The following is a 13,099-nucleotide window of genomic DNA, read 5'->3' as shown; positions in this document are numbered from 1 at the left end:
CTCTACAAACCGGAATTTCAGTGAAAAGATTAAGACCAGAGATTTTGGAGTTATGATGATACAAGGAAGGACCCCAAAATGAAATTTACTTATTAGAAATTGTGTATTTATTCTTCCATGTTTAAACTTTAATCACCTTCAAAGTTCTCTCCATTGGATACAATACACCTATGGAGATGCTTTTTCCACTGTTTAAAACAGTTTTGAACTCATCAATTTTGATGCCTTTTAGTGCTTCTGTCATTTTTTGTTTCACCTCTTCCACATCAGCAAAACATTTCCCTTTGAACACTTTTTTCATCTCAGGGGAACAAAAAACAAGTTGCTTAGGCAAGATTGGGTGAATAGGAGGGTGGGGAACAGGGGTCATGCTGGTTTTGGTCAGAAGTTGCTGAGCAGTCAGCACAGTGTGGGCAGGTGCACTCATAAATCACCCATCGTGATATGGGCAAACGTGTTGAAAGAATCTCCACAAAAAAATTTACTGTGGCCACTGAAACCAGATGCAGCCTGTCACAATGCTAGCTGGTACATTGATGGGTTCCTAGAACATTTACCTTGCAGGGGAAGCCTGTACTACAAAGGTCCCACCCTTCCAAAAAAAAAAATTCTGGGGCTTTTTGAGGGGGGGGCCTCATATTTAAAACCATGAGACTGGATAAGATCACCAAGGGAATATACAGAGAAGAGAGATATGGGGATTTATTGAAAGGCATAAGAATGAGAAGCCAACAAAAGGATCTGGGAATTAGATGGAAGGAAAGGAGAGGAGGATGATACTCTGAAAGCCAATTTGAAAAATTCTTCAAAAGGGAGTGTCAGCAGTTGCTGGTAAATGAGAAAACCAAAGAGCAAGCACCAACTGTTGAGTTTAGCAACATGGAGGACATGGGTGCCTCAACAAAGAGCAGTTGTGCTGGAGTGGTGAGGGTAAAAGATTGACTACAGAGTGTCCAAGAGAGATCTGGCAGGAGAGAATGGGCAGACAGCTTCTCAGAGGAATTTTGCTATGAAAGAAAGCAAAGAAACTGGGGAGGTATGTTTGTCTTGGTCTTTCACAAAACAGACTCCAAGTTTGTCTAGGTCCTTCCAAAGCAGACATCTTTAAACGGGTAAAGATTGTATTAGGAGTAAAGGCCTATGTGAGAAGAAATAGAGATGGAGCGAAAGGAAGCAGGGAGAGCTGTCAGGCAATGATGCCAGTCTGACGCTGAGTGGAAGAGAGGACTGAGTGAAAGCAGGCTGGACTGCCATGCTGTTCATGGAAAGTTCAACAAAGTCATCAGTTCTTGAACCAGAATTGGCCCGCAAAGGAATCCTGTGTCTCCCAAGAAGGACTGTCTTAGTATTACTGTCTGACACAGTCATTGGCAGAGAACAGCCTACCAGAAGCATTGCTTCAGTACAAAGTGAGGATAGAGTCCAGAGTACTGCAGGCACGTTCTCAAGTCTTCCACAAAAGATTGAAGGAGAAAGTGAAGGATTGGTAGAAAGTTTTTTTGGTTTTTGTTTTGTTTTGTTTTTTCTAGGATGGCAGATGACACAGCATGTCTGTAGGATGATGGGATGACCCAGCAGAGAGGGATCACAACAAAGCAGGAGAAAAGGACCAGAGCAGAAGCAAAGTCTCTGTACAGGTGAAAAGGGGACGGGATCAGCTACATGACTGGAGGGTGTGACCTTGGCAAAAATCGAGGTTCATGGGAAAAACAAAGTCCACAATACAGGTTCAATGAATTGGCAAATTGCTTGATGAGAAAATGAGGATGCTCTTTCCTGCTGCCTTGTACTTTCTCAGGGAAGTAAGAAGCAGTCAGCCAAGAGTAAAGAATAGGGAAGGAATAATGAAAGCTTCAGGAGAAAAGAAATGTGGTGAAATGGTTATCATTCACAATGGGAGAAGGAATCAACTAAGGAAATGTGGTAGAATTGTAGGGGTCACTGTACATGAACAAGAAAATATGAAAGGGCTTATTGAAATTCTAAGTAAAATAGCTGCAGACATTAAATAACAGGTGGAAAGACTGGGCTCAGTGGCTCCTGCCTGTAATCCCAGCACTTTGGGAGACCAAGGCGGGAGGATTGCCTGAGCCCGGGAATTCGAGACCAGCCTGAGCAACAAAGTGAGATCTCATCTCCACAAGAACTCAGAAATGAGCCAGGCATGGTGGTGTGTGTGCACAGCTACTATGGGAGGCTGAGGCAGAAAAATCGCCAGACCCCAGGAGGTCAAGGCTCAGGTAAACCACGAGCATGTCTGGGCATCAGAGTCAGACCTCAGCTCACATACATACATACATACATACATACATACATACATACATACAGGTGATAAATGACAAAGCCAGTGTGGCAAGAGCTTTCAGACCACTCTCGATTACTTCTGTAGCAGGACTGCTTCCCCACACATGTCATGTCCAATTACCTCTCAATTCCCATGTTCCCCACTGATCCTACTGACTGCAGGCCTGGAGATTTCATGCACCCCATAGTTCATGGTTTAAGTATGGTCCAGCTGTCTGGTACCACAGTGGCAGGGAGAGGAAGCTGCCTAGAGGATTTCTCCCACCACCACTGGCTTCAAAGGAGAGGCCCACCTCCATCCATTCACATGCAAACTTGATCTTATACATCAGCAAGTGCCTTCATGCTGTCCTTGAAAGGAAATATTAGCCACATGTATCTGGAAAGGGTTGAGAAGGTTACTACTGATCACTGTTCAGATTAAGTGGAAATTCTGTGCACAGAACAAAGATGTGGAGGTGAACCCCAGGCAATGGTATTTTTTTTTTAACTCTACAATGATACCAATGTGGATCCAAGTTAGAGGCTCACTGTGTCAAAAGAGTGAAGCAGAGGAAAACATTCATCTCAAGTAGGGAAATAGATCACATTTTTTGTGAGACACTTGAGGTGGGTCTTAAAGTAGAATTTCAGCAGAGAAAAATGGGACTGATGGAGGTCCCTAGGGTTAAAGGAAACGCATGAAGGTGAAAAATCCACTCCAAGAAACATGGACACCAAGCGTAGCAAATGTGGCATGTTCTTTAAGGCTAAGATGCCAAGCACAAGAAGGAGTATGATTTAAAAGTAAGCGTACAAGATGAGTTGGTTGAGGGATGGCATTTTTATTTCCAGATTCTTTGTTCTGTTCTATTGGTCTATGTTTCCATTCCTGTACCAATCCCATGCCACCTTGGTTACTGTAGCCTTATAACAAAGTTTAAAGTCTGGAAGTGTGATACCTCCAGCTTTGTTCCTTTTGCTAAGGATTGTTTTGGCTATTCTTGCTCTAAAATAAAAAATAAATAAATAAAAATGTTTTAAAAATAAAACCAAGCATATAGGAATCAGATTACCAAGGAGAGGTTCGACCTATTCCAGGCAATGGTGAGACATTGCAAGAATTCAAGCTTGGAAATGACAAGGTTGTAAGAACAAATGACCTCTCACAAAGTCACAAAATTAAACAAAGTCACAGCTAGAATTCTAATCCTATGAAATCATGGGAAGTATTCTTTTAATAATTTTTCACCTAATAAAAACACATCTTGTCTTGTCTCATTGTCTCACTAGTTCAGCATGTGAAGAGATTGCTTAATAGCTCTTCACTTTGAATCATTTTCCTAAGATAATTAATTGAATTGAAGTAGCACATTGGGAGTAAATGGGGTCAATAATTCTGTCACTAGGTGCAACAGACTGTATTAGCTGTTGTTAAAATGTGTGTTTCTGACTCGGATACCAACTCACTTCTGGTCATTGAGGAAAGAAATATGAAACATCCCTATATATAAAATTATATCTATTATCATAAAATCATATGTATATATATAATTTTGTGTGTCTTTACAGACTTTTCAGTGCCATGAAAGAACAATGATAGTTCCGTTAACTCCTACTCCAGAAAATTTACAATTTGTATTTATACTTTTAGGAGTGAGTTTTAGTATCTGCATAGAATTTATCTTACTGCTTATAATTTTCCTTCAATTAATGTTAAGGTCAGTTTACATCTTCCTTGAATATATATCAGAGTGGTAGGGAAAGTACAGATTGGTAATAACTCCGTGGGAAACACAGGGCAATTTTGCTTTGTTTTGCCTATTGTCTCAGCGAATATTTCTACCACGTGAATATTTAGTAAGTGGTTAAAATGGGGACTGGTCATATGTGATGGACCATGAGAACTGCGTTCTATCTCCATAACCCAGAATAAGAAAGAAAATAATGAGCTCAGATTTTTTTTTTTTTTTTTTGCAAAAGATTTAGATTCAAGAGAACCACTATAATTTTTTTAATGTAGTTTAATGTGGGGTAGACACTCCCTGGGGGGCATGTTACATCTCCACATCAGAGTGCTGGGTATAATGAAAAAAGAGATTCACTCTGAGTTCAGTTATTCACGGAGATTATGAAAATAAGAACTCGACTAATGGAGCCTACTTCTTGTTAATGTCCCACTTGTGTGATGCGTAAAAAAACACTATTATTGTTTCCCTTATTGGTGTTTTTAACATTATTCATTCGTCAAGAAGACGTGAACAGTCACGCAAAAGCCTGTCTTTAGAATGGGCTGGCTACCTGAATGGCCAGCACCCCACACAGGAGGGAACAAAAATGCATTCAGCAGAGACACTGACAACTCAGAGTTGGTTGGACGACAAAAAATGCCTTAAGGAAGATAATCAGCTCAAGCTTTATTTTTGTCAGACAGGTTTTCAGGTTGATGCTATCTGACATTGACAGGCCTCTCCTTCCTGCAGCTTCTTATCTTTACCCTCAAGTGTGTTCTACGCCCTTCCCCCTGGCTCTGAATGTGGCCTGACTAGCTCAGACCAGGGCCACCAGACAAGGAGTGTAACATTCTACCTCAGCACACAACCAGAATGGCGCTGGTACCTCCACAGGTGACACCCGTTAGAATCCCCAAGGAAAGCAGACCTGTGAAAGCGGTTCTGAGAAAGCCATTTCTTTCTCTTTTCCTTGCCTCTCAACAATAGAAACCGGTGATCACATGATGTTTGGAGCCACGTCTAATATTTTCTGCCACTGACGTTTCTCACCAAGGTGAATTTAGCCCTCTGCTTCAGTTTTCACTCTCCCCAGGTAAGATAGAGATCAACACGGTTTCTCTCTTTCTTTTCTATTTTAAACACAGGAAGATGAACCCAACAGGGCTCAGAGGTCCATTGAAACTAGCAGCAGTCCATGGAATCAATACATACAAGGCAACTTAGATTTTTCTTCAATTAATTTTAAGGTCAGTTTGCATGTTCCTTGAATATATATCAGAGTGGTAGGAAGAATACAGATTGGTAGTACCTTTGTGGCAAACACAGGGCAGTTTGGCTTTGCCTATTGTCCTACAAATATTTCCACCAGGTGAATATTTAGCAAGTGGTTAAAATGAGATCTGGTCATATGTGATGGACCATGAGAACTGTGTTCCACCTCCATAATCCAGAATAAGAAAGGAAATAATGAGCTCAGATTTTTTTTTTCAAAATGCCAGAGATGTTGCATTGGGAAAACAATATATGTTTTCAGAATAAACACATTTACAAAAATATCTACTGACTGATACATCAAAACCTTCTTTACTGGTGTCTGCAAACAACACACATGCCAAAAGAGATAGACAAGTTGAAAAAGAACCATCAAATGGGAACAGTTGCTTTGAGATTCTGGGAGGGAGACAGGACTTAGCAGCCAAATACCACAATTTGGACTTTATCACTATTCCCTTTATTTAAATGTTTCATATTCATATAAATAATAAGTTGTCTCCTCTGAATCTTTTTATTTTCATTAATTTGAGACCAAGTTTCAAAAGCTTTGAATCCCTTAATGTAAATTTGCCTCAGAAATGACCATGTTTCAAAAGCTTTGAATCCTGTAATAGAAATTTGTCTTAGAAATGACCAGCTCTTTTCTTAGTCCTGATATGTTTTATATGTAGTGGGCCACCTAAGATGGCTTATTAGTTGCTCTGGGTCCCAGGGAACAAAAGAAGGTAGAAAATGATAGGGACACTGGGAGGACAGACATTTGGTGCACTGGAGCATCAACTCAGAGTACTCGGGTGACTTGAAAGATGACATTTGCCTACCAGAGATCCTACCTAACGATGCCCAAGAAGCAGTGTGCTTGCCCCGGGATTTATTTTAGAGGACTCTTACAGCTCAATGCCTCTCCCCGTGGACTCCCGGAAATCCATGGATATGTTTTCGGTCATCCATAGGTTTTATCATTATTTAGAGTATTTTTTATTTAAATGATCTTTAAAAACAAAGCATTTGGGTCATCTGGGTACAGCCTTACAACTGAGTACTGTCAGGTGTAAATGACCTAAACTGGTGAAGGTTAATTTCTTTTTTCTTTTAAGAGGCAAGATCTCACTCTGTCACCCAGACTGGAGTGGTATAATCATAGCTCACTATAACCTCAAACTCCTGGGCTCAACTCCCACCTCAGCCTCCTGAGTAGCTGAGACTACAGGTGCACGTCACCATGTCTGACTAATTTTAAAGGTGGGGGTCTTGCTATGTTACCCAGGCTGGTCTTGAACTCCTGCCCTCAAGTGATCCTCTATCCTCAGCCTCCCAAAGCGCTGGGATTACAGGCGTGAACTACCATGCCCAGCTGCAGTTTACTTTTAGTGCAATGCTTCGCAAACTGGTGGCCAGCACATGCCTGGAGATGATACAAGTTTTCAGGCACAGGGACCACTGCTGTTATCCAAGGCTAAAGATCAAAGGAAAGTGTTTCTCTTTTTTACTCTTCAAAATGTGTTAGCCTCACACACTAATACATTTCCTCTTCAAAACATTGTTTTCAAGGCCAGTGATAACATCTCTTGTATTCTATAACCAAAAATCGAGGGAAATGTTCATCAATTAGTTTGCCTCCATACCGCAAATTAAGCCTTGGTAAGAGCCTTGGCACTTTGTTCTCAGGTCTTTGTTTTATCCCCCATTGGAGGTGTGCTTTGCCACCTGTATCGACTAGACTGTAGCTTCCAGATTGGCACAGCCACATACATCCTGTCTCAGGTGGTATTGAGAAATCCTTGCTAGTGCCTGAAATGAACTCAGAAGAGCCCCGGGCGATCGGATAATGTTCCAGTAATGCTCACGGTCATCAGTATTCAGAGACTGTGGAATGAAATTCCAGTCAGAGCAGATTCCCCCTAACTCATGAATTTTCTGGGTCTCATTAGGATGAGCCAAACTGGGAAGAAGTGATTGGGGGAAAAAAAGCTTCTAATATCCCCCCACCAGAAAAAAAAAAAAAAAAACATGTAAGCCAGCTGAAAACAGGGAGTTGATTTCCCAGACGATTCCTGGGATTGATTTAGATGCAGCCATCCCAAAGCTCATACAGTCCTGATTAATACCCACTTTATCTCCCACTGTTACTCACTTTCACACAGACAGATTAAATAATGCCTACCTGGGCCACCCCAAGTCCTGCAGGAGCACAAGCTGATTGCCCAGAAGTAGTCTATTATGGTGGGCACGGAAAGCAATCATAATACATAACCACTTTTAACACATACACACACACACACACACACACACACACACACACACACACACACACACACACCCCTGCACTTCCTCCTCTCTTCCTCTACTCCCTCACAGCAGCCCTCAAGCCTTAACAGGCCAGTAAAGTGGATTGACGTGAACACACAGGTCGAAAATGAGCCTCTCTCTTCAGAGACCCCTATCAAAACTGTGTTTTATTTGGTGTCGGGGACAATGAAAACCTGACGCTTTTCTGACCTTTGACACTGCAGGTGAAAAGGCTCCTCCCTGACCCCTCACATTCCTTCTCTCCACTCTGCCTACTCTTCCTGTGTTCCCTGCTGGAACATTCCCACTGGTCATTCCTCTTTACCCAAAGCAGCTCTTGAATTCACGTCTCTCCCTCCTTGCTCTCTCTGTCTCTGACTTGCACGAGGCATTCAGAGGAAGCAGAGCTGAGGCAAGCCTGCTTCCAAGAAAGGAAGAAAAAGAAAAGCAGGGACTGCATTGTCTTCTAATCGCCAACTCAATCAGGAATTTGGCAGCCCGGAAATGTCATGCATAATATATGGAACAAGCACATCTCGAAGTGGATTATAGGGATTTTTTTTCTGCTACAAAGCCAGGTGATTTTTCACCGATGCTGCTAAATGAGATAATTCTTTCTTTAGTCCTTCTCTGAGGGTTATTTAGTTATTATATGTTGCTTTTATTCTTCATGGGCTTCTTCCCCCCATACTTACTTAATGGATACATATCCTTGAAATTTTTCTTGTAATATTTTTACACATCGACCTCGCCATTGTCATGAATACGACAAAACATAAATAAGAAAAGGCATTCCATTTCTTTCCCTGGCTTCTGTTTTGGTGGCCTAATGATGTTGCTATTAAAAATCCCCCGGATCAAAAGAAGATAGTCCGAGTTTCAGATACAGGAAGAATAAAGTTTAACTGCAGCTGATAAAATAGTTGAGTGTTGTTATATCTCAGGGAGCTTGTAGTAAATGTGATTAAAATCACTGTGCTGGAGAAACAGACCTTAGATACCATTTAGTCCAGCCCGCTCTCCAGCACATAAATCTGCTGAGTTATAAGATCACCCTTACGGAGGTCTGGTATTAAAACAGAATTGGCCCACACCACACAGTGAATCCATCAACAAAGCCCCTGACCGCCACCTTCAGAACATAACCGAGCGCCAAATAATTCTCACCACCTCCCCTGCTATCCATCCCACCCTTGTCACCATCCCTCCTCACCTAGATTGTCGCAACAGCTGCCACTCTCCCACACTTGTTCCCAAGGGACTATTTTCCACATAGCAGCCAAAGACATCCTTTAAACTGTGACTCAGATCATGTCATTCTCTCATTCAAAACCCTCCCTTGTGTTCCCGTTCCAAAATCCAAAGCCTTTTCCATGTACCAAGAGACCTTTGTCACCTGACCCCCAGCTGTCTCTCTGATGCCATCACCTTTTCTCTCTCCATCTTTGCTCATTTCGCTCTAACCACATTGTTCCTTACTCACCACAAGCAGACTCCAGACTCAGAAGCCTTGAGTTATAAGATCACACAATCATCTAGGTGACAAGGGATGATGACAAGGACAGGGTGATGACCAGGGGAGGTGGTGAGAATTATTTGGACTCGGTTATATTTTGAAGGTAGTGGTGAAGGGCTCTGTTGATGGATTCACTGTGTGGTGTGAGTCAATTCTGTTTCACCTTTGTAGGGGTAATCTTATAACTCAACCTTTGAGTCTGGAGTCTGCTTCCATCTAGAAGGTTCTTTCCTCAGACCACTCCATGGCTCACTCTTTTATTTCATTCAATCCTCTGCTCAAGTGTCACCTGCTTCTAAGAAGCCTTCTCTGACTCCCCTGTATAGCTAGTCACTTCATTCCTGTCTCTCTCCTTTCTCTCAGCTCCATTTTTTTAATAAAGCTAACCAACATCCCATTACATCTTGTTACATTTGCTTACTTACATATCTACTGCATCCCTCACTGTAAAGTAAGAGAACAGGGTCTTTGCCTCTTCTCTTCACTGTTGTATTCCCAGAAGAGCTGAATCAGGCAGGAAGGAAGTCCCAGCCTTCAGACCTGCAACCCAGTTACAGCTCTCTGTGTATCAAGATCTAAGAGAGAAAAACAGAGATTGTCTGTTTTCCTTGTATGGTTTATAGAACATCAGGTTCAAAATGTTTGAGGTTTAGTAAGAGGCATCCAAGGACCCAGTTTTTGGTGACTTTGAAATATAAAAGGACAAAATGAGATCTCCAGGGTAGAAGGTCAAATATTCTAGTAGCAAACTCTCTCTCTTTATAAAGTTTCCTTAGGGTGGTGATGTTGTTTACAGGAAGATGTTAGGTATTTGAACTTTTGAAAATTACAAAATTTCTGTCAAAGCCCAAGCGGAGGCCTTGCTTGACTTTCATGTAGGGTAGGTTACAGTAACACTTGCTAAGACCTTAGAGACGTTGTAAGTATGTACAATGGGTCCTCTTTATCCCAGGTTTCCCATATCCAAGTTTAAACAACCATGGATCAAAACCCAAAGGTAGACGGCCAACTGTACCATATCATTTTATACAGGGGACTTGAGCATCCTTGGATGTTGGCATCTTCAGGGGGTCCTGGAACCAATTCCCCACGGATACAGAAGTCCAACAATACTCTGGCCCAAAGCATGAACTCTGGAGTCAAGCTGCCAGGACCCAAATCCTGGCTGAGTTATTTATAGGCTCTAATGGTTAATTTTATATATCAATTTGAGTGGACCATGAGGTGTTCAGATATTTGATCAGACTAGTTTCTGAGTGTGTCTCTGAAGGTGATTTAGGATGAGATTAATATTTGAATCATGTTAGTAAAGTAGATTTGCCCTCCCTAGTGGGAGTGGCCTTATCTAATCAGCTGAAGGCCTGAATAGAACAAAAAGGTTGACCCACCTCGACATAAGAGGGAACTCCCCCTGCCTAACTTCCATCCAGAGAGAACATTCGTATTTTCCAGCCTTCAGACTAACACTACACCATCAGCTCTCTTGGTTCTCTGTCCTTCAGACTCAGACTAAAACTACATTATCAGCTTACCAAGTTCAGATCTTAGGATTTCTCAGCCTCCATACCTGTGTGAACAAATTACTTGCACTAAATCTCCATATGTATACACACAAAAACAAAAAACAAACACACACACACGCACACACACACACACACACACACACACACACACACACACACATATAATGTTTCTCTGAGGAATTCTGATTAATGCAAATGCCATTGGAATCCTTGTCCTTGTCTGTAAAACAAGGATTATAGCAGCATCTACCATACACCATTATTGTGAGGCAGAAATAAGTTAATATAGATCAACTGTTTAAGTAGTATGCGGCACATAGTAAGCATTATGTTAATATCAGCTATTATAAAAACTCTGCCAGCCAGGAGATTTTTAAGAACAGTGTTTTTGCATGTACAGTTTGCCCTAGGAACAATTGAGGAAGAGGTATAGCAACTTCTGCCTTAATATACTTTAATTTATCTTACTCCAGAACCTCAGAAGATTTTTTTCAGAATATGGGACATCCATTAACAAAATGATTGTTGACATGATTACTTAAATATCAGCAACAACAGCTATATCCCCAATATAGTCATTTAACATTTGTAAACTGAAGGCAAACATATTAGGGGCAGGTCAAGACTTTAGAAATTATTTTCCAAGCAACAACAGAGTTTGGGGTTGCTATTCAAAGTCCACTTTCCAGATAAGAAAGCTGAAAAAAAATGATATTTTCATAGCCAAGATCACACAAAAGTGAGGGCTTGCTAAAACTCTTTATCCCACTGTTTAATTTATGGAATTTATGCAACCAACAACAAGCCCAATCTCTCTCTTACTGTCCTTGATCTCTGATACCTTGAAGCCACTGGAATCCTGATGTGGTTTGAGTATGTCAAAGTTCATGTGGTTGGAAACTTAATGCCCGATGCATTAAGCTTGAGAAAAGGTGGGACATTTAAGAGGTGATTAGGTCATCAGAGCTCCGCCCTCATGGATAGATTTCTGTCATTATCATGGGAATGGGTTTGTTATCAGAGGGTTGTAAGAGGGTTGGCCCCCTCTTGTTCTTTCTCAGAGGCACACTTTCCTGACCTTCCACCTTCCACCATGGGACGATGCGACAAGAAGACCCTCACAAGATGTGGCCCCCAATCTTGCTCTTCCCAGCCGCCAGGCCGTGAGCCAAATGCATTTCTGTTCATTATAAATCACCCAGTCTCAGGTACTCTGTTACAGCAGTACAAAACGGACTAAGACAAATCCCATGTTCTTCTGAACAAGGATTCATCTCACACTAACTACTTCAGCCTCCCCAGGCCAGTCTGGGACTTATGGTTTAATTAAATCCTGTGGAGTTGCATTTTTGAAGGAGCTATTATCTTTAAGTGGTTCTGGTTTATGAGTGTCTAGGAAAAGAAGAGAGAGGGGGAAAAAAGAGAAAGAGCAAGAGGTGACAGAGATGAGAAAGAAAGAGTACAAATCAACCGTCTTTGATCTAAGTTGATTAGTTATGCATTTTGCCAGTGGTAATTGAAAGACACAGGGAGAATGTGAATTACTCACGAAAGGCTCTAGCGTGTGGATGATACCCTCTCTCCACTATCTCTCTCAGTGGTAGAAGTGCAATGCTGACACTGCATCATGGTTCTCAAAAGGCAATTTTGGACATCACACAAAACAGTTCTTCACCCTTACAATTTACATTTAGATGCTGCAGAAGTAAGTTACCGAGGGAGATCCCAGTTGAGTTCACAATTTCGATCAAATTTTCTCTTTTCTTGCAATGTTCATTATTCATCATATACAAGGCCTTTGCACAGTGAGAAGATATAAAAGATAATTTTTTTTTTTTTTTTTGCATTGCCCGGTTTACCTTAGTTCTGGTTCAGGCGGGGGTACAATGTGAAAATTAACTATGCTTTCATTTTCAAAGAACAATTTTGGATGAACAAATTTTGGAGGGAGGGGACAGTTCAGGAAATAGTCAAAGCTAGCAAATGGTGCTCCTTCCCAGACATTTTTATTCCTGCACTATAGAAACAAGGAAACAGCACCTTTCCATGCAAATAGAATAGCCCCAGGTTTTTCTTTGTAATATTTATGATCAAATTATATTTTTAATGTCTTTGGAACTCTAGAAACAATTGGAACTACATGATTAGCTGACAGTGCTATGTTTTTAGTACACACAATAAATCTAGGTGTAAATTTTGTTTCAATATTGCATCCTCTAAGGTTGTTAGCTCCTTGATCTTTACATTTCCATATGCAGTGCTATCTAATTCAACAAAGGGTCATTGCCAGCTATAGACTGAGCCGGGTGTTAGGCACTGTGGGGATAGAGAATCACAAGAGAGGAGCTGGGGCTTGTCAAAGAGACAGAACAAGGGCACAAACTAAAACAATAAGTTGGATAAGGTAGTATCATGATGATATATACAAGGTGCTGTGAAGTTGAAATGCTTCTCCTGTCACTCCATAAAGTCATGCTCTC

Source organism: Carlito syrichta, unplaced genomic scaffold, assembly GCF_000164805.1.
Source record: "Carlito syrichta isolate Samal-C Ts95f unplaced genomic scaffold, Tarsius_syrichta-2.0.1 Scaffold315967, whole genome shotgun sequence".
NCBI lineage: Eukaryota > Metazoa > Chordata > Mammalia > Primates > Tarsiidae > Carlito > Carlito syrichta.
Note: the sequence above shows the minus strand (reverse complement) of the source record.